The following is a 24,085-nucleotide window of genomic DNA, read 5'->3' on the forward strand; positions in this document are numbered from 1 at the left end:
CCTTCATAGGGTCAAGAACCTCCTCCTCACAAAGGCCTGACACTGTCAATAATAATGACCTGACTTTTCCCCTAAGTAACACCCTGGTTTTGTCACTAACTAATGCCCTGACACTGATTCTAACTATAGCCCTGACGCTGGTCCTATTGAAAGCCCTGAGATATCCCTAAGGAACAAATTTACCTGAAGCCTTGACACTGTCCCTAGCTTAGGTCTTGGTCCCTTATAGTCTATGCTGTCACTAAATATCCCTCTGATTCTCTCCATAACCAAGGCCCTGAATATGTCCCTGATAAAGTCTGCGAAGTCCCTAATGAACAGCCTTAACTGACTCTTGCTAAGGCCATCAAGTTATCTCTGAGATCCTGACACTGTCTCTCAGGCCCTGATGCTGGCTCTAACGAATGGCCTGACGCGGACCCTTACTAAGTCCTTGCCCAGGAGTTCACCCAGGCTGCTGGGCAGCTTTCTGGTTTCCTCATCTCTTGCCAGCTGCCTGCCATTGGCCAATCTAAGATTCTGTGATGCAGTGGTCCCACACAGGATGTGCCTGAGGACGCTTACCTACTGGAGGATGGTCATGGCATTCCACCCTCCAAGGGACAGTGGCTCAGGGTGGGAATCTCTCAGCCAGTGTCTGACCTCAGGTTCTGTGTCCCTATTTGTTGTAAAAACCTTGAAGTTACTTCAGTAACATTTTTTAATGGATCTCCCCCTTGGCATATTTATAAGATAAATTTTATTGAATTAAAATTCAGGAACAACATTATTAGAATGAGCAGGAAGACAAAGGATGCCCCCAGTGATCTATTACTTGGAGGATTTTACAGTTCTCATGAGAAAACACTCACTCTCGTCACCCTCAAGGCATCAGCACGAGGTAGGAATCATCTGCATTCTTTATTTATCCCTATGAATCTTTCAGAACCTGTCCTTCAGGAGAAATCTCTGGGCTCTTCAGGAACTGTGAGTGGCGATATCAGGTAACTCTGAGACTGAAAAGCAAAAGGAAAAGAGAAGGTGAGGAGTTGAGACTTCTTGATGGATAAGCAGGGGCGTCCACGTTCACAGTCAACCTGCGAGTCTGAGTTAGTATCCAGTGAAAGCAAGGACCACCGGGACCTCCCCCACTGGCCTCATCACCTGGTGCGGGGACTGGAGACACTCGACCTGCCCTGGCCACTTCCAGAGAGATGGAGAAGATGGGAGAACACCACGGGAGCCACACTGGAAAAGGTCACTGCTATGAAGTAAGATGCACTTTTCAAGAAAGTGAAGGATGATCCCTTGGTTCTCAAAGACTTGCAACGATTCTGTGTTCTTCTGGAGACCTGTTGAAGCCTCCAGTCTTTGAGGGCAGTGATGAGAAGGAGCGGGGCTCAAAACCATCCTGCGCTCACTCCTTGAGGATGCTGAGGACGACCAGTGTCCAGCCCAAGGGTGCTGTGGGGCCTGAAACTCCCTTATCACCTGGGACCGGAGGGGCCCCACGGGCACCCCCACTGGGCCAGTGGGGTCTCGGCTTGTATGCTACAGACCTTTATCAGGTACGTGATCTGCAAACATCTTGTGCCATTTTGGTGGTGGACTTTTTTCTGACTCCTTTTGTGCACAACTTTTGTTGTGAAGAAGTCTAATTCATCTCTTTTGTCTTCTGTTATTTGTGGGTTTTGTAGCAGATCTAAGAAATCATGGCCAAATCCAAATCCAAAGTCATGAAGTTTTTCTCTCACGTTTTCTTCCATGGGGTGTATAATTTTGATTCTTACATCTAGGCCTTTGATCCGTTTTGAGTTGATTTTGTATACTGAGGGAAGTAGGTGTCCAAATTTGTTCTTTTGCATGTGGGATCTGGTTGTCCCAGCACCTGTACTAATTGCTGGGGGAAAATATTTGCAAATTATGCCACCAAAATACAGATGTATTTTGTCTGATTTCCAAAATACACAAACAGCACATGCATCTTTAAAAAAAAAAATTAAAAATGGGCAGGTCTAAATAGGCATTTCTCCAAAGAAGACATATAGATGATCAACAGGCACATAAAAAGACACTTCACATTGCTAATCATTAAAGCAATGCCAATCAAAACCACAGTGAGATATCGCCTCATAGTCGTCAGAATGGCATTGATAAAATGTCTACAAATAGCAAATGCTGGTGAGGGGGTGAAGAAAACGAAATCTCCTACACAGTGGGTGGGAACTGATGCAGGCACTGTGGAAAACAGTATGGAGGATACTCAAAAAACTAAAAAGTTGCCATATGAATTAGCAATCCCACTCCTGGGCACATATCCAGACAAACCTATAATTCGAAAAGACACATTCACCACTATGTTCACAGCAGCACTATTCACAACAGCAAAGATGTGAACCTACCTGTCCAACAACTGACGAATGGACAAAGACGTGTGTGGGGGGCTGTGGTGTTTGTGTGTTTATATATATACACACACACGCAGTCCATGGGGTCGCACAGAGTCGGACACGACTGAGCGACTCCACTTCACTTCATATATATATGTAAGTATCTCCCATGCACACCTGAGATACACACATTATTCAACTTGTTTGTGCAACTACGTGAAAGTAATTAATATCACAAAACTGCAAACTTAAAATGAATTAAATGGCTAATGCCACGTTTTGTATTTTTAATGACAATGAGAAAAAAAGTGCAGTGGTCATAATTGTTACAACATAAATGAATATTAAAAACATCCTTAGTGAGAAAAACCATACCATAAAAGGCCACCCAGATCCCATACTCATCTTGTCTGTTTAAATCCATCAAGGCTGTCCAAATGAGGGGAAAACTCAGTACTGGTTCCAGGAAAAGAAAACTGCATCAGGATGGATAAAGGTTTCTTCACACAGTTGGGGCAGCAGGTGAAAGTGGCAGTGGGCCTGTGAATTAAACTATGACACAGAGTCATGATTTCCTCTCGGGGGGCTAGGTGTTGGTGCCTCAGGAGAGTGTCACTGTTTTGGGTAAAACACACTGAACATTTTGTGTGAATTTGCAAATACGAGTACTTTATGCCATTATTAAAAGCTTTCTGTACATTTTAAAATTAGTGGAAAGTGAATTACTTTTCAAAACAACCATGACAATACCATTCAAGAAATCAGGTAAGACAGGCATCAGACTTTGCTATAGAGGCCAAGACTTACCAGACCAAGTTCAATCAAAGTTGTGACACTTATTTCCCTTGGAGGAGTCCATATAGTATTAGTATTAACAGGCATCGTGGGAAGAGGGTGTTAGTAGCCACTAAGTCATGGGTCCTGTGGATGATCTGGATTGCAGGAGAAACAGTGAGATTTTAGTTTCACAATCTTTTACATTATTTAAAAAAAATACATTAAAAGGCAAATTCAGCACACACAGAAAAAATTGAATACACACAAATCAATTTTGTTTCTATACATGAATAACAAACTATTGAAAAGAATAAGAAAACAATCCCATTCACAATTCAAGAGAAAAAAAAACTATCTAGGAATAAATTTAACTAAAGACATAAAAGACCTATAATCAGAAAACTATAGGGCATTGATAAAGAAATTGAAAACAGAAAAGAAAAATATCCTATGCTCATGCATCAGGAAAAATATTTTTAAAATATTTTCTACTGAGCCCAAGAGCCTAGAAGCCCATGCTCCACAGCAAGAGAGGCCACTTCCAAGGGAAGCCCACGTACTGTAACTAGGAGTAGCCCCACGACCACAACTAGAGAAAGCCCATGCACAACAAAGACCCAGTGCAGCTAAAAATAAAAGTAAAACAAAAAATAACTTAAAAAAAGCCTGTCAACAAAAGAAAAAATAATGTAGACTTTATAAAAAATAAAAATTTCTACTCTGTGGAAGACCTTATTCAGAAAACCAAAAGAAAAGCACATACTGTATGTATGCTCAGTTACTTCACTTACGTCTGATTCTCTGTGACCCTATGAACTGTAAACTGCCAGGCTCCTCTGTCCGTGGGATTCTCCAGGTAAGAATACTGGAGTGGGTTGCCACACCCTCCTCCAGGGGATCCTCCCAGCCAAGGGGTCAGACCAGCATTTGTAAGTCTCCTGTATTTGCAAGTGGGTTCTTTACCACTAGTGCCATTTCCAAAACACATCTGAAAAAGGATCTGACTCAAATTATACCAAACGACCTCTTTAAAATTTGGTAAAGACTGAAATACACACCTGGCCAAAGAAGATAGATAGTAAGTAAGCATACAAGAGTACACTCAGATGCTGGTGGAATGCGTGTCCAGTCAACTTTGGAAGACAGTTGGGCATTTTTCTCCAAATCTAAACAGTCTCACCTCAGGGTCCAAGAAGTGTATCTCTTGTATTTAGACAAGTGCTTAGCAAAACTGTGAAACAGAAACTAGCATCAAGTGATGTACGAGAGCTCTATTCATGATAGCTACACACTTAAAGATATCAGGATGTCCTTTCACAGATGCATTCATAAGTAACTCAGGACACAGACACGTCACGGGGAGCACAGCACAGCACACCCAAAACATGCGCCTCTGACAAAAGGGTGATTCTGGACGGATTCGTTTAAAAACAGCAGCACCAGGAGAATCCTGGAAATCCTGGAGAAACGCCATTTTATGAAGCAGATTTCCATTTATTAAGGATATCTCCATCGGTAAGGGTGTGTCCCTCTCTGGGACAGGAATTGGATGATGACATCTCCAGATGGTCAACACTGAAACCAGATCAATTATATTCTTTGCAGCCAATGATGGAGAAGCTCTATACAGTCAGCAAAAAAGAATGGAAGCTGACTGGAGCCCAGATCATGAACTCATCACTGCAAAATTCAGGCTTAAATTGAAGAACATAGGGGAAATCACTCGGAGAAGGCAATGGCACCCCACTCCAGTACTCTTGCCTGGAAAATCCCCTGGATGGAGGAGCCTGGTGGGCTGCAGTCCATGGAGTCGCTAAGAGTCGGACACGACTGAGCAACTTCGCTTTTAATTTTCACTTTCATGCATTGGAGTAGGAAATGGCAACCCACTCCTGTGTTCTTGCCTGGAGAATCCCAGGGACAGGGGAGCCTGGTGGGCTGCTGTCTATGGGGTCGCACCGAGTTGGACACGACTGAAGCGACTTAGCAGCAGCAGCAGCAGGGGTAATCTCTAGGCCATTCAGGTATGACCTACATCAAATCCTTTATGACTATCCAGTGGAAGTGACAAATAGATTTAAGGCATTAGATCTGATATAGTGCCTGAAGAACTATAAATGGAGGTTTGTGACATTGTACAGGAGGCAGTGATCAAGACCACCCCCAAGAAGAAGAAGTGGAAAAAGGCAAAATGGTTGTCTGAGGAGGTCTTACAAATAGCTGAGGAAAGCAGAGAAGCTAAAGACAAAGGAGAAAGGAAAGATATACCCACTGGAATGCAGAGTTCCAAAGTATAGCAAGGAAAGATAAGAAAGCCTTCCTCAGTGATCAATGCAAACAAATAGAGGCAAACAATAGAATGGGAAAGACTAGAGACCTCTTCAAGTAAATAAGAGATACCAAGGGAACATTTCGTGCAAAGATGGGCACGATAAAGGACAGAAATCGTATGGACCTAACAGAAGCAGAAGATATTAAGAATACACAGAACTATACAAAAAATGAACTTCAAGACCCAGATAACCACAATGGTGTGATCACTCACCTAGAGCCATACATCCTGGAATACGAAGTCAAGGAGGCCTTAGGAAGCATAACTACGAACAAAGCTACTGGAAGTGATGCAATTCCGATTGAGCTATTTCAAATCCTAAAAGATGATGCTGTGAAAGTGCTGCACTGTATATGCCAGCAAATTTAGAAAACTCAGCAGTGGCCACGGGACTAGAAAAGGTCAGTTTGCATTCCAATCCCAAAGAAGGGCAATGCCAAAGAATGTTCAAACTACCGTACAATTGCACTCATCTCACACACTAGCAAAGTAATCGTCAAAACTCTCTAAGCCAGGCTTAAACAGTATGTGAATCGTGAACAACCAGATGTTCAAGCTGGATTTAGAAAAGGCAGAGGAACCAGAGATCTAATTGCCAACATCTGCTGGATCACAGAAAATATAACAGAATTCCAAAAAAAACATCTACTTCTGCTTTATTGATTATGCCAAAGTCTTTGACTGTGTTCACTTCAGTTCAGGCGCTCAGTTGTGTCCGACTCTTAGCGACCCCATGAACCAGAGCACGCCAGGCCTCCCTGTCCATCACCAACTCCCGGAGTTCACTCAAACTCATGTCCATAGAGTCGGTGATGCCATCCAGCCATCTCATTCTCTGTCGTCCCTGTCTCCTCCTACCACCAATCCCTCCCAGCATCAGAGTCTTTTCCAGTGAGTCAACTCGTCATATGAGGTGGCCAAAGTATTGGAGTTTCAGCTTTAGCATCAGTCCTTCCAATGAACACCCAGGATTGATCTCCTTTAGAATGGACTGGTTGGATCTCCTTGCAGTCCAAGGGACTCTCAAGAGTCTTCTCCAGCACCACAGTTCAAAAGCATCAATTCTTCGGCGATCAGCTTTCTTCACAGTCCAACTCTCACATCCATACATGACCACGGGAAAAACCATAGCCTTGACTAGATGGACCTTGGTTGGCAAAGTAATGTCTCTGTTTTTTAATATGCTATCTAAGCTGGTCATAACTTTCCTTCCAAGGAGTAAGCGTCTTTTAATTTCATGGCTGCAATCAGCATCCGCAGTGATTTTGGAGCCCAGAAAAATAAAGTCTGACACTGTTTCCACTGTTTCCCTATCTATTCGCCATGAAGTGATGGGATCAGATGCCATGATCTTTGTTTTCTGAATGTTGAGCGTCAAGCCAACATTTTCACTCTCCTCTTGCACTTTCATCAAGAGGCCTTTGAGTTCCTCTTCACTTTCTGCCATAAGGGTAGTGTCATCTGCATATCTGAGGTTATTGATATTTCTCCCGGCAATCTTGATTCCAGCTTGTGCTTCTTCCAGCCCAGCATTCCTCATGATGTACTCTGCATATAAGTTAAATAAGCAGGGTGACAATATACAGCCTTGACGTACTCCTTTTCCTATTTGGAACCAGTCTGTTGTTCCATGTCCAGTTCTAACTGTTGCTTCCTGACCTGCATACAGGTTTCTCAAGAGGCAGGTCAGGTGGTCTGGGATTCCCATCTCTTTCAGAATGTTCCACAGTTTATTGTGATCCACACAGTCAAGGGCTTTGGCATAGTCAATGAAGCAGAAATAGATGGTTTTCTGGAACTCTCTTGCTTTCTCCATGATCCAGCGGATATTGGCAATTTGATCTCTGGTTGCTATGCCGTTTGTAAAACCTGCTTGAACATCTGGAAGTTCGCGGTTCACATACTGCTGAAGCCTGGCTTGGAGAATTTTGAGCATGACTTTACTAGCGTGTGAGATGAGTGCAATTGTGCGGTAGTTTGAGCTTTCTTTGGCATTCCCTTTCTTTGGGATTGGAATGAAGACTGACCTCTTCCAGTCCTGTGGCCACTGCTGAGTTTTCCAAATTTGCTGGCATATTGAGTGCAGCACTTTCACAGCATCATCTTTCAGGATTTGAAATAGCTCAATTGGAATTCCATCACCTCCACTAGCTTTGTTCGTTGTGATGCTCTCTAAGGCCCACTTCACTTCACATTCCAAGATATCTGGTTCCAGGTGAGTGATCACGCCATCGTGAGTATCTTCGTTGTGAAGATCTTTTTTGTACAGTTCTTCTGTGTATTCTTGCCACCTCTTCTTAACATCTTCTGCTTCTGTTAGGTCCATACCATTTCTGTTCTTTATCGAGCCCATCTTTGCATGAAATGTTCCCTTGATATCTCTAATTTTCTTGAAAAGATCTCCTGTTTTTCCTATTCTGTTGTTTTCCTCTATTTCTTTGCATTGATCGCTGAGGAAGGCTTTCTTATCTCTCCTTGCTATTCTTTGGAACTCTGCATTCAGATGCTTATATCTTTCCTTTCCTCCTTTGCTTTTCGCCTCTCTTCTTTTCACAGCTATTTGTAAGGCCTCCTCAGACAGCCATTTCGCTTTTTTGCATTTCTTTTCCATGGGGATGTTCTTCGTCCCTGTCTCCTGTACAATGTCACGAACCTCCGTCCAGAGTTCATCAGGCACTCTATCTATCAGATCTAGACCCTTAAATCTATTTCTTACTTCCACTGTATAATCATAAGGGATTTGATTTAGGTCATATCTGAAAGGTCTAGTGGTTTTCCCTACTTTCTTCAATTTAAGTCTGAATTTGGCAATAAGGAGTTCATGATCTGAGCCACAGTCAGCTCCTGGTCTTGTTTTTGCTAACTGTATACAGCTTCTCCACCTTTGGCTGCAAAGAATATAATCAATCTGATTTCGGTGTTGACCATCTGGTGATGTCCATGTGTAGAGTCTTCTCTTGTGTTGTTGGAAGAGGGTGTTTGCTATGACCAGTGCGTTCTCTTGGCAAAACTCTATTAACCTTTGCCCTGCTTCATTCCGTGCTCCAAGGCCAAATTTGCCTGTTACTCCAGGTGTTTCTTGACTTCATACTTTTGCATTCCAGTCCCCTATAATGAAAAGGACATCTTTTTTGGGTGTTAGTTCTAGAAGGTCTTGTAGGTCTTCATAGAACTGTTCAACTTTGGCTTCTTCAGCATTACTGGTTGGGGCATAGACTTGGATTACTGTAATATTGAATGGTTTGCCTTGGAAACGAACAGAAATCATTCTGTCGTTTTTAAGATTGCATCCAAGTACTGCATTTCGAACTCTTTTGTTGACCATGATGGCTACTCCATTTCTTCTAAGGGATTCCTGCCCACAGTAGTAGATATAATGGTCATCTGAGTTAAATTCACCCATTCCAGTCCATTTTGACTGTGTAGATCACAACAAACTGTGGGAAATTCTTAAACAGATGTAAATACCAGACCAACTGACCTGCCTCCTGAGAAATATGTATGGAGGTCAAGAAGCAACAGTTAGAATTGGATAAGGAACAAGGGACTGGTTCCAAATCAGGAAAGGAGTATATCAAGACTGTATATTGCTACCCTGTTTATTTAACTTATATGCAGAGTATATTATGTGAAATGCTGGGCTGGATGAAAGACAAGCCAGAATCAAGATTGCTGGGAGAAATATCAATAACCTCAGATACACAGATGACACAACACTTATGGCAGAAAGTGAAGAGGAACTGAAGAACCTCTTGATGAAAGTGAAAGAGGAGACTGAAAAAGTTGGCTTAAAACTCAACACTCAGAAAACTAAGATCATGTCATCTGGTCCCATCACTTCATGGCAAATAGATGGGGAAACAATGGAAACAGTGACAGACTTTATTTTCTTGGGCTCCAAAATTACTGCACGTGGTGACCTCAGCCATGAAATTCAAAGAGGCTTGCTCCTTGGTTGAAAAGTTATGACCAACCTAGACAGCGTATTAAAAAGCAGAGACATTATTTTGCCAACAAAGGTCTGTCTAGTCAAAGCTATGGTTTTTCCAGTAGTTGCACTATATGGATGTGAGAGTTGGACTATAAAGAAAACCAAGCACTGAAGAATGGATGCTTTTGAACTGTGGTGTTGAAGAAGACTCTTGAGAGTCCCTTGGACTGCAAGGAGATCCAACCAGTTCATCCTAAAGGAAATCAGTCCTGAGTATTCATTAGCAGGACTCATGCTGAAGCTGAAACTCCAACACATTGGCCACCTGATGCAAAGAATTGACTCATCTGAAAAAACCTTGATGCTGGGAAAGATTAAAGGCAGGAGAAGGGGACGACAGAGGATCAGATGGTTGGATGGCATCACTGACTCGATGGACATGAGTTTGAGCAAGCTCTGGGAGTTGGGGATGGACAGGGAAGCCTGGTGTGCTGCAGTCCATGGGGTTGTAAACAGTTGGTCTCCACTGAGTGAACTCAACTGAACTTGCACCATTTCAGGAAGTGACTCAGTTTTCCCAGGTATCTTTCAAGTATACACGAATGCGTGGCATATATTAAACCTTCAATTGTTTTTCTCCAGTTCATCTCCCTTTCATTATGGGGATCTCAATGAAGAACATCGAAGGGTAGAGAGAAAACTATCTTTCCTCTCGTATAATGTAATACAATAGTATTCAGAGATACAAAGGAATGAATCACCAACCCATTTATTAAAAAATCATGAATCTAACACATTACTAAATGAAGGAATCCAGCCTCAAGTGCTACACACTGTACAAACTTATAAGACATTCTAGAAAAGGCTAAACAGACATGATAAACAGTTTATGGAATATGCAGTTGAAATATTTCATATGGTATTGTAGTGATGAATACCTGCCACTATGCATTTTCTAAGCACATATTTGTTTGTTTTTAGAACCTAACAAGTAAATTATTACCTATTCAAATTTATTTATTTATGGTATGGGAATGTCAAAGACTGGAAGGCAGAATTTAGCAAAGAATCTAACTGATTGAGAAATATATGAAAAACTTCAGGACTTCCCTGGTGGTCCAGTGATTAAGACTCCACGGTGCCAATGCAGGAAAGGTGGATTCAATTCCTGGTCAGGAACCTAAAATCCCACATGTCATATAGCACAGCCAAGAGATTTTTTTTAAAAAAGAAGAAAAAGAAAAAACCCACTCTTAGTGGTAGGACAAAATGAGCTGACCTAAGTTCACTGTGGCAAGGAATGGAATCTGCAGGCCAAAGGCAAAATGTACCATGCGTAAACAATGGACTCCGTAAGTTCTTTCCTATGGGAGGTTGTAGCTAACAGTACTGAAACTACTGTATCAGTCATTGAATGGAACAAGCACTGAATTTGATAAATGACAAGTAGTGGAAGCCAGGTTTCTTACCACTGGAGTGGGAAGTTACAGGCAGACAAAGGGAGAAGGTTACAATACCTGTGTCATAACAGATCAGGTTGGAGACATAATTATAAACTATCTTTTGCCTAATACAGAAACACATAGCTCCCTGTGAAAATCTTCATAACTGTGTGTATGCATAGTCTGGGATAGATGCATACATATTTTCATGCATTGTCTACTGAGAATAGAAAGTTCCCACATGCAAGTTTTTATTACTATTCTCGAATAAAAAGGGGTAAGGGCTCTTTAAATATGTGGCTGATACTAGGACTGAGACAATAAATAAGTAAGCAAGATAATATTAAAATATGAGAAAGAAGTACCAAAACCCCCCACAAGACCTGAATTGTGTAAAATAAAAACAGGACAGCATGGAAAAAACTCTCAACAGCCAAATCAAGAATAAATTAAGCAGTCTAATAACGTAGTGCTGGATTATAAACAAAAGTTTAAAATAATTTTCATGTGTCCAAACTGGTTTAAAAAAAATGTTACATAGGTTTTATGAGTAGTGTTCAATAAAAATCTCTATGCATAAAGAGTCTAAACAATTGATACAGACACTCAGCTGTCCATCAAGTATGTGAAGCTAACTTCCCTCTCCTCAAATGTGGGTCCTGCATTATGACTTCCTCCTTAATAAGGCACACAGGATGGACATGGGGAAAATCAACAATAAAGACAAATAACAAATGTTGGCAAAAATGTACAGAAATTGGAACTCAAACTTTACTGTGGAGATGTATAATGGTGCAATCAATGTGTGTAAAACTTCAGCATTTTCTCAAAAATATAGAAATGTAATTATCATATGTTTTGGAAGCTCCACTCCTAGACATACATACAAAGAATTTAAAACAGGTTTTCAAATATAAAGTTGTACACCAAGATTCATAGCAGCACTGTTCTCAACAGCCCAAGGTAAAAACAATGAAAATGTCCACCAACAGGTGAATGAATAAGCAAAATAAGGTAGATCCATCCATAAGTTGCATTACTCTGCCATATAAAGGCGTATAGTAATATATGCCATATAGTAAAATAGAGCCACAGCTGAAGAAAACAGTAGGGGGCGCCTCAAAAACAAACAGAATTAACATAGAGTCCATCAATTTCAATCTAGGGAATACACCCAAAATATTTAAAACCAAGAACGGGAACAGATATTCGTATCCCATATTCAGAGCAGCATTATTCAGTGGCCAATAGGTGGAAGCAACACAGCATTCAACAGATGAATGGATAAGCACAGTGTAGTATATACACAAAAGAAAATGATTCAACTTTTAAAAACAAGATAACTCTCACACGTGCTCTAATGTGAATGAACCTTCAAGACATTATGTGAAGTGAAACAAGGTCAATACAAAAGGAAAAATGTTCCGTGGTTCCACTTGTACGAGATATCCATATAAGAAAAATTCCTAATAGAATAAGGTATACAGGGATTGAGGGTGGTGAGTGTCTAATGGTTACAGTGTCACTTCAGGAAAAGGAAAAGATTCTGGAGATAAATGGTGAGGATACTTTTACAATGTGAGTGCAGTTAATGCTATAGAAGTGCATACTTCAGTTCAGTTCAGTCGCTCAGTCGTGTCCGACTCTCCGCGACCCCATGAATCACAGTACGCCAGGCCTCCCTGTCCATCACCAACTCCCGGAGTACACTCAAACTCATGTCCACAGAGTCAGTGATGCCATCCAGCCATCTCATTCTCCGTCGTCCCCTTCTCCTCCCGCCCCCAACCTTTCCCAGCATCAGAGTCTTTTCCAGTGAGTCAACTCGTCGCATGAGGTGGCCAAAGTATTGCAGCTTCAGCTTTAGCATCAGTCCCTCCAATGAACATCCAGGATTGATCTCCTTTAGAATGGACTGGTTGGATCTCCTTGCAGTATAAGGGACTCTCAAGAGTCTTCTCCAACACCACAGTTCAAAAGCATTGATTCTTCGGCGATCAGCTTTCTTCACAGTCCAACTCTCACATCCATACATGACCACGGGAAAAACCATAGCCTTGACTAGACGGACCTTGGTTGGCAAAGTAATGTCTCTGCTTTTTAATATATTATCAAGGTTGGTCATAACTTTCCTTCCAAGGAGCAAGCGTCTTTTAATTTCATGGATGCAAGCAGCATCTGCAGTGATTTTGGAACCCCAAAAATAAAGTCTGACACTGTTTCCACTGTTGTTGCATCTATTTCCCATGAAGTGATGGGACCAGATGCCATGATCTTTGTTTTCTGAATGTTGAGCTTCAAGCCAACCTTTTCACTCTCCTCTTTCACTTTCATCAAGAGGCTTTTGAGTTCCTCTTCACTTTCTGCCATAAGGGTAGTGTCATCTGCATATCTGAGGTTATTGATATTTCTCCCAGCAATCTTGATTCCAGCTTGTGCTTCTTCCAGCCCAGCGTTCCTCATGATGTACTCTGCATATGTTAAATAAGCAGGGTGACAATATACAACCTTGACATACACCTTTTCCTACTTGGAACCAGTCTGTTGTTCCATGTCCAGTTCTGACTGTTGCTTCCTGACTTGCATACAGGTTTCTCAAGAGGCAGGTCAGGTGGTCTGGGATTCCCATCTCTTTCAGAATGTTCCACAGTTTATTGTGATCGACACAGTCAAAGGCTTTGGCATAGTCAATGAAGCAGAAATAGATGTTTTTCTGAAACTCTCTTGCTTTCTCCATGATCCAGCGGATGTTGGCAATTTGATCTCTGGTTCCTATGCCTTTTCTAAAACCTGCTTGAACATCTGGGAGTTCATGGTTCACATACTGCTGAAGCCTGGCTTGGAGAATTTTGAGCATGACTTTACTAGCGTGTGAGATGAGTGCAATTGTGCGGTAGTTTGAGCATTCTTCGGCATTGCCTTTCTTTGGGATTGGAATGAAGACTGACCTCTTCCAGTCCTGTGGCCACTACTGAGTTTTCCAAATCTGCTGGCATATTGAGTGCAGCACTTTCACAGCATCATCTTCCAAGACTTGAAATAGCTCAACTGGAATTCCATCACCTCCACTAGCTTTGTTAGTAGTGATGCTTTCTAAGGCCCACTTGACTTCGCATTCCAAGATGTCTGGCTCTAAAATGACTCAAATGATAAATATTGTATGTTTGTTCAGTTCAGTTCAGTCGCTCAATCGTGTCCGACTCTTTGTGACCCCAGGAATCACAGCACACCAGACCTCCCTATCCATCACCAACTCCCGGAGTTCACTCAAACTCATGTCCATCGAGTCGGTGATGCCATCCAGCCATCTCATTCTCTGTCATCCCCTTCTCCTCCCGCCCCCAATCCTTCCCAGCATCAGAGTCATTTCCAGTGAGTCAACTCATTGCATGAGGTGGCCAAAGTATTGCAGTTTCAGCTTTAACATCAGTCCTTCCACTGAACACCCATGACTGATCTTTAGAATGGACTGGTTGGATCTCCTTGAAGTCCAAGGGACTCTCAAGAGTCTTCTCCAGCACCACAGTTCAAAAGCATCAATTCTTCGGCGGTCAGCTTTCTTCACAGTCCAACTCTCACATCCATACATGACTACGGGAAAAACCATAGCCTTGACTAGACGGACCTTGGTTGGCAAAGTAATGTCTCTGCTTTTTTAATAAACTATCTAGGTTGGTCATAACTTTCCTTCCAAGGAGTAAGCGTCTTTCAATTTCATGGCTGCAATCAGCATCCGCAGCGATTTTGGAGCCCCAAAAAATGAAGTCTGACACTGTTTCCACTGTTTTCCCATCTATTTCCCATGAAGTGATGGGACCAGATGCCATGATCTTTGTTTTCTGAATGTTGAGCTTCAAGCCAACCTTTTCACTCTCCTCTTTCACTTTCATCAAGAGGCTCTTTAGTTCCTCTTCACTTTCTGTCATAAGGGTGGTGTCATCTGCATATCTGAAGTTATTGATATTTCTCCCAGCAATCTACCACAATTAAAAAACGATACAGGTTACAACATGGAAAAGCACTGAAAACATCTTCCGTGAAAGAAGACACACAGAAAAAGCCATGCAGATCATAGTCATCTTGTCACTTTAAATCCACGAAAGTTTTTGACATGAGGGAAAGCCCCAGTGGTGGTCCCAGAAAAAGAAAAGTGCATTAGAATGGAGAAAGATATTTGCACAAAGTTTGGCCAGCTGATGCATGTTGAAGTGGTCCTATGGATAGGATTGTAATGTGGACACCATAACTATCCCCTATTTGGGAGTTATGGGCTGGTTCCCTGGGAAAGTGACCCTGTTTTAGGTAAAACACATTGCATTTTTCAGTGTGAATATAGAAAACTTTGTACCACTATTTAAACTTGAAGCTTTTGAAATTTTACTAGAAAGTAAATTACTTTTCAGTACAACCATGTAAGTCACATGCCAGAAAATCAGAGATGGCATCAAACATTGTAATAGAACCCAAGACTTAACCAGACCAAATTTAACTAAAGTAGTGATGCTAATTGCATTGTAGTAGTCCACATGGTATTAAAAGTCACCGTAGGAAGAGTAGCCACCATGCCTTGAGTGCTGTGGATAGCCCTGATGGCACTGAAACTATGAGATGTCTGAATTCTAGTTTTGCATGTAACACTACATCAAAGCAAATGTCAGAACTATAAAGTGAATTCAGGGACTTCCCTGGCAGTCCAGTGGTGGAGATTCTGCACATCCACTGTAGGGGTTCGGGTTTGATCCTTGATCAGGAAACTAAGATCCAACATGCTGAGTTGCATGGCCAAAAAATAAATCAGAAGAACTGCAAGATCATGTGTGATTTTCTACACTAATAATGAACTATCAGAAAGAGAAATTAAGAAAATAATCCCCTGTACAATTGCATCCCCCCAAAACTAGAAATTTAACCAAGGATTTGAAAGAGCTGCAAGCTAAATACTGCAAGAGACAGTGCTCAATTAAACTGAACAGATATGAAAAGATATCCCATGCTCATGGGTGACAGTACCGTTAAAACCTGCATTCTAACTAAAGTAACATACACATTCATGCAATCACTACCAACATCTTATTGACATTTTTCACAGAAACAATGTTAACATCCATGTGAAACCACAAAGGACCCAGAAGAGCCAAAGTGACCCTGAGAAAGGAGAACAGGCTGGCAGCATCCCCATCCCTGTCTTCAATCTACATTATGCACCTAAAGGCACCACAAGACGTGTGGAACTGTATCAGAAGCAGGCACAGATACAGAGACCCAGAAATAAATCTGCAGGTTCATGGTAATCAATTTACAAGAAAGGAGCTAAGAATACACACCCAGGAACGGACAGTCCCCTCAATAAGCCATGCTGGGGAAAATGGACACCACACACCAAGGAACAACACTGGACACCATTCTATACCACAGACAAAAACTGACAAAAAACCCACAACTTTCCACATCAAGCCCTAACAGTCCTGTGTCCTCTGAAGACAGGCACTCAGCAACAGCCACACACAGAAAGTTTCTTCTCAATTTTCCTCACCTCTTCCTTCATCAGCACCACCTTCCTGTAAGTCCTGAGGAAACCAAACTCCTGTCAGACTCAACTGAACCTCACAAGTACCAAAGATGAAGCCCCAGCAGGTCCTGAGGAAACCAGGCTGTCAACCTGAATTGAACCCCACAATGTCCCAAATCCAAAGCCCTAATGGGTCCTGAGTGGCCAGACTCCCATCACCCTGGATTGAACCCCAAAATGTATCAAAGCTGAAAACCCAGTGGGTCCCGAGAAGACCAGACTCCCATCAGCTTAAGCTGAACCCCACAACGTCCCAAAACTGAAGTCCCAGTGGGTCCTCTATGGCCAGACTCCCATCTCCCTGAATTGAACCCCATAATGTCCCAAAGCTGAAATCCCAGTGGGTCCTGAAAGACCAGACTCCTGTCAGCCTGAATTGAACCCCACAAAGTCCCAGAACTGAAGCACCAGCAGGTCCTGAGGAGACCAGACTCCCATCAGCCTGAACTAACCCCACAATGTCCCAAAGCCAAAGCCATAATGGGTCCGGAGGGGCCAGACTCCCATCACCCTGGACTGAACCCTAAATGTATCAAAGTTGAAACCCCAGTGAGTCCTGAGGAGACCAGACTCCCGTCAGCTTGAACTGAACACCACAACGTCCCAAAGCCGAAGCTCCAGTGGGTCTTCAGTGGCCAGACTTCCGTCATCCTGAACTGAACCCCACAAAGTCCCAGAGTTGAAGCACCAGCAGGTCCTGAGGAGACCAGACACGCATTCAGCCTGAACTAACCCCACAATGTCCCAAAGCCAAAACACCAATCGATCCTGAGGAGAACCACCTCCTGTCAGCCTGAAGTAAACACCATAAATGTCCCAAAGCCAAAACCTGAGCAGGTCCTGAGGAGACCAGACTCCCTGTCTTCCTGAACTGAATCCCACAATGTCCCAAAGCTGAAGCCCCAATGGGTCCTGAGGCGACCAGACCCCCCGTCAGCAGCCAGACGCTTGGTCAGCGCAGAAACTCCGCTGGGGTGGGGGCGGGGCGGGAGGCGGCTCCGCGCTCCTGCCAGCCAATGAGAACCGCAGATCCAGGCGCCCTCACTCGCGCAGGCGCAGCCAAGCGGAGACTCCGTCCCTCAGAGCGATTCTGCTAGGTCCATTAAACTATGGAAATTCAAACTGAAACATTGCCAATGTCCAAAACTTCTCCAAGATAGTTAAGGAATTAACTTGAAACTCTATAGAATAAAATGTAGTCACCAAATTCACTCAAATTTATTAACAGACATTTAAATTTTCAAACTATCAAAATTGTGGACATAAACATAGAAAATCTACATGACCCTGGGTTTTGCCTGTATATCAGGAGTTTTGAGTTTTAACACACAAGCTGTCAGTCCACAAATGAAAAATATTGTGGACTTTATAGAAATAAAGATGTCTATTCTGAAAGACCTCATTCAGAAAATCAAACTACAAGCAACAAACTGGGAGAAAAATATTTGCAAAATTCATGTCTGATACAGGATTTGGACACAAAATAGACAAAGCCCTCTTGAACAACCCTATAAACAATAAGTGAAGATCTGAACAGACACCCAGCCAAAAAAAGTTATACAGACAGTACAAGACAGAAACACGCTCAACACCATACACCATTAGGGAATTACAAAGTAAAGTCACGAGCTATCACACTACACACATTAGGCTGCTGAACTCTAAATACACGACAATACCCATCGCTTGAGGCTGAGGAAAAGCAACAACGCTCCCTCACCACTGGTGGGATGCATGCACAGCCACCTTGTAACACAGTTGGGCAGTTTTCTCCAAAGCTAAACAAACCTCACCTTGGGATTCAACAACAGTACTTCCAGTATTTAGGAAACTGCTTTGAAAAATCCATGCCCAAATGCAAACAAAGATGAACTTAGGCACAGCAGCGCTATCCACAATAGTTAAAAGCTTGAAGTAATCAGGGTATCCTTCAATAGATGAATGCATAATCAAGTTGGGGTATATCCATGTCAAAGCAAGTAAAACATGCCACCCCAAAATATGCCTCTCTGCTGTGAGGATTGCCTAAGTCCACTTCCATGAAAAGAAAATAAAAAAAAGAGGACTCTCAGTAAACTAAGTGGCAATTACCATTTTGTGATGGACATTTACAACAGAGAAATCTCAGCATTTAAGGGTTGTCCCTGTTTGCACCAGAAATAAAAGGATAATTAAAACTCAAGTAACTTATCAACTTGTCAACACCGAAATCAGATTGATTATATTCTTTGCAACCAAAGATGGAGAAGCTGTATACAGTTAGCGAAAACAAGACCAGGAGCTGACTGTGGCTCAGATCATGAACTCCTTATTGCCAAATTCAGACTTAAATTGAAGAAAGTAGGGAAAACCACTAGACCATTCAGATATGACCTCAATCAAATCCCTTATGATTATACAGTGGAAGTGAGAAATAGATTTAAGGGACTAGATCTGATTGATAGAGTGCCTGATGAACTCTGGACGGAGGTTCGTGACATTGTACAGGAGACAGGGACGAAGACCATCCCCATGGAAAAGAAATGCAGAAGAGCGAAATGGCTGTCTGAGGAGGCCTTACAAATAGCTGTGAAAAGAAGAGAGGCGAAAAGCAAAGGAGAAAAGGAAAGATATAAGCATCTGAATGCAGAGTTCCAAAGAATAGCAAGGAGAGATAAGAAAGCCTTCCTCAGTGATCAATGCAAAGAAATAGAGGAAAACAACAGAATAGGAAAAACAAGAGACCTCTTCAAGAAAATTAGAGATTCCAAGGGAACATTTCATGCAAGGATGGGCTCGATAAAGGACAGAAATGATATGGACCTAAGAGAAGCAGAAGATATTAAGAAGAGGTGGCAGGAATACACAGAAGAACTGTACAAAAAAGATCTTTACGACCAAGATAGTCACGATAACGTGATCACTGATCTAGAGCCAGACATCTTGGAATGTGAAGTCAAGTGGGTCTTAGAAAGCATCACTACGAACAAAGCTAGTGGTGATGATGGGATTCCAGTTGAGCTATTTCAAGTCTTGAAAGATGATGCTGTGAAAGTGCTGCACTCAATATGCCAGCAGATTTGGAAAACTCAGCAGTGGCCACAGGACTGGAAGAGGTCAGTCTTCATTCCAATCCCAAAGAAAGGCAATACCAAAGAAAGCTCAAACTACCGCACAATTGCACTCATCTCACACGCTAGTAAAGTCATGCTCAAAATTCTCCAAGCCAGGCTTCAGCAGTATGTAAACCGTGAACTCCCAGATGTTCAAGCTGGTTAAAAAAGGCAGAGGAACCAGAGATCAAATTGCCAACATCTGCTGGATCATGGAGAAAGCAAGAGAGTTTCAGAAAAACATCTATTTCTGCTTCATTGACTATGCCAAAGCCTTTGACTGTGTCGATCACAATAAACTGTGGAACATTCTGAAAGAGATGGGAATCCCAGACCACCTGACCTGCCTCTTGAGAAACCTGTATGTAGGTCAGGAAGCAGCAGTTAGAACTGGACATGGAACAACAGACTGGTTCCAAATAGGAAAAGGTGTACACCAGGGTTGTATATTGTCACCTTATTTAACTTATATGCAGAGTACGTCATGAGGAACGCTGGGCTGGAAGAAGCACAAGCTGGAATCAAGATTGCTGGGAGAAATATCAATAACCTCAGATATGCAGATGACACTACCCTTATGGCAGAAAGTGAAGAGGAACTCAAAAGCCTCTTGATGAAAGTGAAAGAGGAGAGTGAAAAGGTTGGCTTGAAGCTCAACATTCAGAAAACAAAGATCATGGCATCTGGTCCCATCACTTCATGGGAAATAGATGCAACAACAGTGGAAACAGTGTCAGACTTTATTTTTGGGGTTCCAAAATCACTGCAGATGCTGATTGCAGCCATGAAATTAAAAGACGCTTGCTCCTTGGAAGGAAGTTATGACCAACCTTGATAGTATATTAAAAAGCAGAGACATTACTTTGCCAACCAAGGTCCGTCTAGTCAAGGCAATTGTTTTTCCCGTGGTCATGTATGGATGTGAGAGTTGGACTGTGAAGAAAGCTGATCGCCGAAGAATCAATGCTTTTGAACTGTGGTGTTGGAGAAGACTCTTGAGAGTCCCTTATACTGCAAGGAGATCCAACCAGTCCATTCTAGAGGAAATCAATCCTGGATGTTCATTGGAGGGACTGATGCTAAAGCTGAAGCTGCAATACTTTGGCCACCTCATGAGATGAGTTGACTCACTGGAAAAGACTCTGATGCTGGGAAAGGTTGGGGGCGGGAGGAGAAGGGGATGACGGAGAATGAGATGGCTGGACGGCATCACCGACTCTGTGGACATGAGTTTGAGTGTACTCCGGGAGTTGGTGATGGACAGGGAGGCCTGGCGTGCTGTGATTCATGGGGTCGCGGAGAGTCGGACACGACTGAGCGACTGAATTGAACTGAACTGAACTGATCAATGGAGAGGTCCTGACTTAAATCTATAAACAATCATACCTTTCTTTACTGTGTTTTGTGTTATTACCTTCCATAACGGGCTTCTCCCATTCTTCAGGGTCTTGTTTTTAGCTGAAGATGGCATTTAAGGTGATGACTTTTTGCATTTCAGGGAGTGACTCAGGTTTCTTTGGTAGCTCCCCTCTATACAGAAACTATTTGTTGTTTTAGTCACTAAGTCATCATTGCCTCTTTGCGACCCCACAAACTGTAGCCCTCCATGGGATTCCCCAGGCAAGAATACTGGAGTGGGTTGCCATTTCCTTCTCCAGGAGATCTTCCCAACCCAGGGATTGAGCCCAGGTCTCCTGTATTACAGGCAGATCCTTTACCACAAGGCCACCAGGGAAGCATAGAGGAGGTATGCTTCTGTTTTTTCTCCTGGTAATTTGTCTTTTATTATGGAGGGCAGAGTGAAAATTGGTTTTCCTCCCATACACATGCAATGGAGTATTACTCATCAGCAGTAAGGAATGAACCACCAAACCTTGAGAAGCAGGGTTAACTCTCACGTGCATGTCTCTCAGTGAAAGGATAGTCTGGAGAGACAGCGCACAGTGTGACCTCATTCATGACCTTCTAGGAAAAGCAGAGCCACACAGTGTGACCTCATTTATGACCTTCTAGGAAAAGCACAGCTGCACAGATGATAAGCAGATCATCTGCTGAAGGGGGTTCTAGTATTCCCTGTGATGCTTTAGGATGGACACCTGTCACTATGCATTTGTCTACGCTCATCGATTTGTATAGCCCAAGGGATCAAACAATCTATTCAAGTATAGTTATACAGAGTGTAGGAGAGTCGCAGGACGGAATACACAATGCAACAAAACCTAACCACACTAGAAATGCACGAAAAAGATATCTCACTGTAGGAGATGGGGGAAAATGTGTTGACTTTGGAAATGAATGAACTGATACACAAAAGGCAAAATGGCCTGCACATAAACACTGGGCTTCATTTTATAGAGATCTTTCCAGGGTGCAGTAGCTAGCAATTCTGAGACCACTGTACATGTAATCTGAAGAGGAGAAAAGAGCTGACAAATGCAAATGGTGGGGGCCATGCTCCTCGCTGAAGGAGTGGGAAGTTACAGATAAGCAAAGAAGAGGATGAAGCTGAGCCCCTGACCACCACTCCTGTGACTCTTGAGTTGTGTCCATCAGGTCCACCACCACCTGCATGTAGGTGCTATAATCCTCCTGCCCCCTCCTGGCCTTTCCCCTTCCTCCCTGCGATGAGTCCAGTGACATTTCCAGCCTGCACCCCTCTCCCAGGCCAGGTGCATCTGTCCATCCATGGCCTCCCCATCTCATCCTGGGGACTAACAGGCCCCTCAAAGACTGCGATCCTGCTGCTTCCCACGCTCAGGAGGCAGCCCCAACTTCTCCAGCTGCTGAGCCAGACACCTGGTGTAACCGAGCAGGAGCCTATGGGGCCCTCACAGGACAGACCCTGTCCCGTATCCTCTGCTGTAGCTCCTCTCTGAAGTATGGAGATAATAAATAGTATCTCAGGCACACTCAGGGAGTTGTTTCACAGCTGCTAAAAGCCCCACTGAGTGGCAGAAGTTAACTACTTGATGAGCATGAACACGTCACCCCCAGGGTGTCCATTGCCTGAGGATTTGTGAGGTTAGCAGCCTGTTACCTCACCAACCAGAGAACGGCGCACCAGCGAATCACATACTCGGTGACCCCCTCCCTCACGTGGCCTGAAAAACTGCTTTCCTGAAACCCTGAGGGATTTACCCGTCTCCACGGATCGGTGCCTTTACAAGTAATGCCGCACTTTCCTTTACTGCAACTGGCGTCAGGCGACTGGCTTCACCGCACTCAGGTGTGTGGACTCAAGTTTGGTTCAGTAACACGGAGGCCTCCCAGGTTCCCAGTTCCTTGTGCCCCAGGGACTGTCAGCTCCTTCTCCAGGGCATATGGCCAAACTCCAAACTAATTCCCCTCTACACCCACGGCCCTGGCCAAAGCCTAATCCCTCCATCCTACAAAGCTCCCTGCCCTCACGGTGCGTCTCACATCCCACCCAACATGGTCTTTTTGAAGCCTGAACGGGACCATGCCCCGCTCCTCCCTGTGATTCCCCTCACCTGATGAAGCGAGGCCTTGATCTGTTCCAGGTGACTCCAGCATCCTCATTCTCTCCAGACTCCACGTGTGTGGCCGCTGTCTGTGCCCGTCTATATGGGCCTGTGGTGATCTCCTAAAATAAAGGTTATTTTATACACAGATAACGGGGTGAATGGTGGCCCCAAAAGATGTGTCCCCCCAAAACACGGGAACAGGGCCATATTTGGGAAAAGGGTCTTTGTAGATGGTAGTTAAGGATCTCAAGGTAAGGTCATCTGGGTTAGGCTAACCTTCAATCCATGACAGTCCTTATAAGAGATGAAAGAGGACACATACGAGAAGCCTCGTGAAGATGGAGGCAGAGGTGGGAGGGAGGGGCCACAAGCCCCGAGACCCCTGGAGCCCCAAAGCTGGAGAAGGCAGGAAGGACCCTATCCTGGAGCCTCTGGAGGGACCTCAGCCCTGCGCCACCTTGATCTCAGGTGTCTGGTCTCCAGGACTGGGGGAGGATGAACTCCTGTTGCTTTAAACCACACAACATGTGGTCGTTTGTTAGAGACGCCACAGAGAACTCACACAGGCCCTGCTCTGTAGGATCCTAGAAGTGTGGGTCTCACTAAAGAAAGATGGAGGCTGGATTACAGAACCCTTAGAGTCAGCACTGGGCCCTCAGAAATGCTAAAGCAGTGGCTGGACCCCAAACTGTTGAGGGGTCAAGTCTGAACGCTGTCCCTAGGGGTACTGGCTGCACATGCCTCCCCAGGTTCTTACACCTGTATGTGGCATAGTAAGTATCTAGTCCTGACTGAGGACATTCAATGTCACTGTTCACATTGCTCATTAAGAATCCACCAGTTACACAGGTGAAAACCCAATTAGGGTGCTTGATACACCAGTGAGCAATTCTGAAGATGGTCGGGGGCAGGGACTTACGTGCAGACGGCAGCCCTTCCACACCCTCACACTGACCCTGACCCTGACACCTGACCCCTGACCCTAACCCCTAACCCTAACCCTAAAACCTAACCCTAACCCCTAACCCTAACCCATCTAACCCTAACCCTAAACCCTCACCCTAACCTTCACACTCATGCTCACCCTT

General features: G+C 43.5%; 1 long non-coding RNA gene across 2 annotated transcripts; it reads right to left on the reverse strand.

The window, feature by feature from the left end:
- Positions 1-28: 28 nt before the first annotated feature.
- LOC148778436 (uncharacterized) lies at positions 29-23,953 on the reverse strand. Of its 2 annotated transcripts, XR_016038918.1 has the most exons (4): positions 23,004-23,953; positions 3,177-3,301; positions 1,144-2,921; positions 29-995 (listed from the first exon to the last, which is right to left on the reverse strand). It is a non-coding gene; the product is annotated as an uncharacterized LOC148778436 (long non-coding RNA). The 2 variants fall into 2 exon arrangements; XR_016038919.1 differs by lacking the exon at positions 23,004-23,953 and adding an exon at positions 20,927-22,714 and having other exon boundaries at positions 29-2,921.
- Positions 23,954-24,085: the final 132 nt, after the last annotated feature.

This window comes from Moschus berezovskii, chromosome 2, assembly GCF_049115385.1.
Source record: "Moschus berezovskii isolate FMDL1 chromosome 2, NW_MosBer_1.0, whole genome shotgun sequence".
NCBI classification, from domain to species: Eukaryota; Metazoa; Chordata; class Mammalia; order Artiodactyla; family Moschidae; genus Moschus; species Moschus berezovskii.